Source organism: Ptychodera flava, chromosome 12 (assembly GCF_041260155.1).
Source record: "Ptychodera flava strain L36383 chromosome 12, AS_Pfla_20210202, whole genome shotgun sequence".
Taxonomy (NCBI): domain Eukaryota; kingdom Metazoa; phylum Hemichordata; class Enteropneusta; family Ptychoderidae; genus Ptychodera; species Ptychodera flava.
Window position 1 is genome coordinate 32,689,964 of NC_091939.1, and position 6,076 is coordinate 32,696,039.

The window sequence follows — 6,076 nt, forward strand, 5'->3', positions numbered from 1 at the left end:
AATAGTAATTATTCCATCTATGTCTACAGAAACGAGGATGGCATTAACACACCAAATGTTTTGAAAGCACTTATATATTTAAATTGAGCGTAAAGTAATTGTATCCATCTGAAATGCATGAACAAACTCACTCTTTAAAAACAGAAACATGCATTTTGCTGGTTGAGTGATCATGATCAATAATTGCATTTCGTCTCGTCACATCAATTGAAATTCTAGCAGTAGTAAAAATTAAATTTAAAAGCGCAAAAGTGTTCTTGTCCATGTACGATTTAGCGAAGGATGGGCCTGAAACAATTCACCAGTATAAAAACCTTACATTCCAGACCAAGAAAACGGTGACAGAGTTTACGAAGGAGAATGAACAAAGGAGAAATGAAAAACCACTCACATGTGTGAGAAAGGAACATTTTGCAATGCGAAGACTAATGAAGGCAGTTCAATGTAAACCATAGTACTAGAAACTTCCAAATTAATATCAACCAATTAGTATCATGCAACCAGGAAAGTGTACATAGGATTCCCTGTTTGTGTTACGGATGAAACCAAAAAATATGCAAGAAAACGAAAAAAATTAGCGACAATCTTAAACCGGAGGAATTTAAGTGTGTATTATAAATCATAACTACATCGACTGATTTTTGTCCTATTTATATAGATATCAGTAAATGCCAGTATTTTTGCTTGGATGTTGCGAAACTTTTTTCAACCGAGTAAATACAGAGTTTAAAGGATGACATATACAATACACAATGTCATGTATATAATTCAGAATACAGCAGAGTTCCCAAAAAGACAAAACATACGGTTTGTTGGCAAAGCCAAGTACAAAGTTTAGACCAAATAACAAAACGAAAGGATGTGAATGCGTGAAATATGTGTTTTCAATATTTTATAACTTTATTAATTGCTAAATTGAATGCAAAAGTCATTCTATAGATTGATTCCCACGCTACTGCATACACTAAATATATCAATGTCATTAACACGAATATGTGCAATTATAATAATTTCATTGATAAGTAATATTTCTGGACGCTTACTTATGTTTTCAATTTTACATATCCATGCGCGGGCACTTTGCCTTGACCTTCAAAAGTTTAGTATGTTGAGCTTATAGTAGAATTTGTAACTATACAATTCATAACGATCGCTGTTTGAAAAGGTTTTATTATTGCCTTAAGGTAGAATGTGCCTTTTAGACAGGTATCCGAGGTATCCGGACTGCCAATTGTTTTCAATACTATTCTTGTCTTATGGAGAGTGATATTAAAGCTGTTCGAGTAAGAAAAAACTTTACCGTCTTAATTTCCCAATAGAGTTAACACAGGGATGGCGGCCATTTTGAATTTCAGTTATCGGTAAACGAACATCTGTGATTCGTTTCTCTTGTACCAAGCTTTGCACGGTGATCTCGAATTTTTATTTTTGATTTGTAAGAGAATATATCAAGGACGTTTTAGCAGAAGTTTAAAATTTTCACTTTCAAGCTGCATACCAGCTTAAAGTGCAACTATTGTTCCGCATTGCGTCAAATTCCTACAGACTTTGGTAAGGCCAAGATATGGTTAGTACTGGAAATGACAATTAATAGCTTCATATAATACCGTCAATTTGAGTGATATTTTCCAACAGTGTCTTATTGGTCAAGCAAAGAGTTTTATTTGTTTGACAACGTAACAGTATTTTTTTGCGATACATTACAAAGTATCAGTTCCATGATACTGAACATTTTACCGCGATGGCCAGCGACGAGTTATTTTATCTCTTCCAGTACTATGTTTTCGGATGGAATGTTCACCTCGCTATTTTCATCGGTATTCCTATACTGTACATGTCTTCTTCTGGACTGGACCTAGTGATTGTATAAGGAAAAAATAAGCTTGGTAGGAAGAATTTTCTTGCCTTTTTTATGGCGATACCGAGAGTAAATCTTTCAAAATAATATGTGTTTTATTGAAAGCAATCGCAAACGCGCAGATAAAGGAGCCACTTAGTACTACAGGATTTCATAATTTTATACTTATGAAATGGAAAAAATCGAGATAAGGGAAATAGTCTTACGGCTCACCGCTCGTTTGCCAATTTATGTCATTGGTAATTTTGATTAATTCATCAAGGAACGTTCCCATCAGTAAGTACTTTCACAAGCTCCACTGTCATAAAGTTTCCGTGGCTAAAGGGAGTTTATATGGCGAATAGAACAGAATATCATTGTTAAAAATGACGAAAGTTGACGTTAAACACGAAACATTACTTATAGCGAGGGTAGCATTCAAAGGGTATGCTATTTTTTCAAATCTTAATTTCTAAATTTGAAACTAAATTTGTAGCCTCAAAGGTGCATATTACCTCGGCATTTTCACCCAGCCAACTTTCAGGATTATTTCGTCTACCATGTTTTCTCTTCTTTTCCATCATTTCTTTCTGAATTTGCAGTCTCTGACAGTCCTCGTCTTCAAAGTCTTTCACCGCCTGTTTGTTTTATTCGTCCTCTTCGAAATATCGAGCTCTCAGGACAATCAGCAACTAGACGTGATGCAGATAAGCACACAAGGAATGGTTACTAAGCGCTACTTTTTTTTTATTTTGACGGAAACTTTGTCAAGCTGAAAATTTACCATTTATATTAGATGGTTTCAGATCAAGAACCTATTACTGAGGGTGAAATGGTACGTGCTCACATTTCTGTAAATTTCGGCACGTAGAAATTGATGTGTTTGGAGAAATGCTGAGTTAATTTTGGGTACGAAATAAACTATTCAAAGATAAATCGGCATTGCTATAACGCGATACGCTGGAAGCCATATTGTTTAGCATTTGTCACCCAGCAACAGCCTACGCTGAGGGTCAAAAGCAGAGGTCATAGCCTCATTCTGAGGAAAAGGCTTAAGGACATGTAATTCCAAATTTTCAATGTTTAGTGAAACTATCTCGTTTCTGTTTAGCAGAAGCATGTAACACATTGTTGTATTTATATTTGCATTTTTTAGTCGCTACTCTGAAGGATGTCATAAAGGGGGACCTAGAATAAGGTGGTACAGAAAACGCCGTGTCAATAACTGTCATACTCATTACTGTTTACCAACCTCCTTAGCAGTGGCGAAGAACCCAAGACAGATGACAGATCCCTGCAAAATGGAATTCGAAGGAAATTAATGAACGCCTTGGCCTTAAAAATATATCACGCGATTTTTATTTTATTCACCTTAGAGTCCGGTGCACTTGTATGGTATTCAATAACAGACTGAAAATATTCTGCGTGTTTGCTTCTTGTACACATTTTTACTTTTGAATTCACGGTGCAGCGCTTTCAGTGAAGATAAAATTATATTACTGTCAAAATATTGTTCATTTTGACCATATCCCTCATTTTTTTACCAGTTTTTCCTATATGATTGCGTACGATTACGGGGTTCATGTTTTGATCTTTAGTCTACTTGATTAATATTTTGAAAATATGCGAAAAATACAACCTGAAGATGGTTTTACGTAATGATTTTGTATTATTGGCATCATGAAAACAACGAAAATGGTATATGTACGTGGATATGGAAATTCAATAGGATAAAACTATGGAGTAGATATAATGCAAATCATACCTCAATAAAAATGCAACATGCAAATGCATACATAGAAATTACAGGGTTTTCAATCATATTAACAGCAAAATCGGCGATCTGGGTCACTGTGAATACTAAATGGAGTACTATTGTTGATTCCATCTTCGCACTGCAATGTTAAGGAAACAGAGTTTTCATGTCCGGTGGTAGGATTGTGAAAACTCGTCACTTATATGTTTAAGTTAAAGCATCAGTCCATCTGAATGGTCACGGCTAATTCATAATGAGGCATAACAACAAAAGTAAAGTGCCGCGACCTTTAAACATTAAATGTGTAATAATCTAATGTTAAGGAAACATTATTGCAAAAATAATCAAAGCGTTAATTCAGATGTACACATGTTTTAAGTTTTTTCTTATCATTTTCCATAATACCCTGGGTATTCTCTCTTGTGAACAGGAATGAAATCGCAGATTATGATTGGGTGTCATGATCGTTCAAATTACAGGAATTCTTTAGAGAAGCAAGATATATCGATGGCTGAAATTCAAAAACAACCATTCTCCGTTAAATTTTGTGAGAATGTTCACAAACGAGATAAAAAACTAAGCTTGCGAAATTTTAAATTTCTCTTTTGGTTCTAAAAACTGTCGATAGAACTAGATTTTATGATTTTGTGATAACGGATATCTGTCCCAAGTTCATAATAGTTTACGATTCTCGTGTATAGACAACACTGAGAATCGCTTACCTCAGTATCTCCTCCTCGGGTCCCCGGAGGAGTTTGACCAACTCAGCCAGCATGCGATAATCGAGGCAGAAAACAAGTATGGCGACCTCGCATGAAAACAAAACGCACAAGACAGGAATACAAATGCTTTCATTATTCTCGTGTAGCCTAAACAATCGATGGTAATCTATATTATTTGAAAGACCTACATATGTAGGTACATGAGCAGGAATACAAGCAGACATCCTACAATATTAGGAAAAATGTGGAAATGGAACTGACTTGCAAGCTAAAATCCGTGGAATATTAATATTGGAGATGCTGGTTTGATCATTGCAATTCTTAGATTGTCTCTCCTTCAGGTTCTAAAATTTTAACTTCTTGATACAAATTTTACATACTTTCAAAAGTAATAATGGCCATTAGGGAAATTAGATCAGTGGCGTCCTTTCATTATAAGAAATACATTAGCAATATTCAATGATCACAGAAGACGTCGAAACCTAAACTGTAGCTCACTATTGCTTATTATGTTTTGATTCTTGTAGCAAACAAAAGCAACAGGATACATACATACCAATGAGATAAAGAGCGCCATCACATCCATCAAAGAAAAAAATGTCGAAGAGTCTACATACGGGCTGCAGTACGTAAAACGCAAAATTGGACGTATTACATATTCAAATAATAAAATAAAATACAAGAAATACGATATAAAGATATTAGATGTTGGTGAGACAGGACCAACTAGAAGGTGGATGTCTTGACACATGTGTGATTTATGCATAGAGGCCATTTTGTTCTTCATGACAAATATACGATGTATGCAAATCAGTTTTCCATTACCTGTTTTTCTCCTTGTTAGTAGGTGACATCCAAATCAGACATGCGAGGACTACACAAGGTATAACCCACCCACAAATGACGTACAAGACTCTGTAAGACAAAGGGATGTTACTACAGTTCTTGTGCAACAAATGGTTGTGTAACCATATTTAGGGGCGTACAAACCAATGACTTGAGATCCTTGTAAAAATAACCTTAAAATCTTAAATTTGCAATACCACTATAAATACTGAAAAACGGTAACACCTTTGTCCAAACACATTTTAATCCACTTGAATAGCTGGGTTGGATAATGAGTGCACCATAAAAGACATATGCCTATGCCTTTGAGAAAAACATCTTTGTGCTGAAAGAACTGTACCTTCATCGTAAAAAATTAATATTTTCAATTATTGAACAATCACCGTCCTGATTCACTGTAACATCAATCACTACTTAAAGGTAGGTTTTGTTGAATGTTTATCAGATAAAAGCGAGAAGCCATGGAAGCAGGATTCTAGTCACCTTGTACGGGTACATCGATACAAGTAGTACTTAAGACGAATGAAAAATTGAACACTCAGGTTCATCATCCAGAAAGAGTTGCTGAGCAGCGCCGTATGAGAGAATGCCACAACCAGCCAATTATATCTGCAAAGACGGGAAATAAAATAAATAAATAAATAAATAAATAAATAAATAAATAAATACTAAAATAAATAAATAAATAAATAAATAAGAGAAAACAATAAATTAATAAATAAATAAGAGCACACAATAAATTGAATAAGAATTGAAACCATTGAATGATCAACAAATGCAAGTTAGTCCACCGATTCTACCAGAATGAGTAACGCGACTGGCCTATTCAAAGGCAACTGCAAAAGGCAACCTGGGCGTTTGTTTCTCTTATATCTATATATCCATTTGTTATTATTCATTTGCTTATATGGTTTT

General features: G+C 34.7%; 1 long non-coding RNA gene across 1 annotated transcript; it reads right to left on the reverse strand.

Moving 5' to 3' along the window:
• Positions 1-885: 885 nt before the first annotated feature.
• On the reverse strand, positions 886-4,401 carry LOC139146341 (uncharacterized). The gene is made up of 5 exons (XR_011555113.1): positions 4,316-4,401; positions 3,603-3,732; positions 3,090-3,131; positions 2,353-2,529; positions 886-1,855 (listed from the first exon to the last, which is right to left on the reverse strand). It is a non-coding gene; the product is annotated as an uncharacterized lncRNA (long non-coding RNA).
• Positions 4,402-6,076: the final 1,675 nt, after the last annotated feature.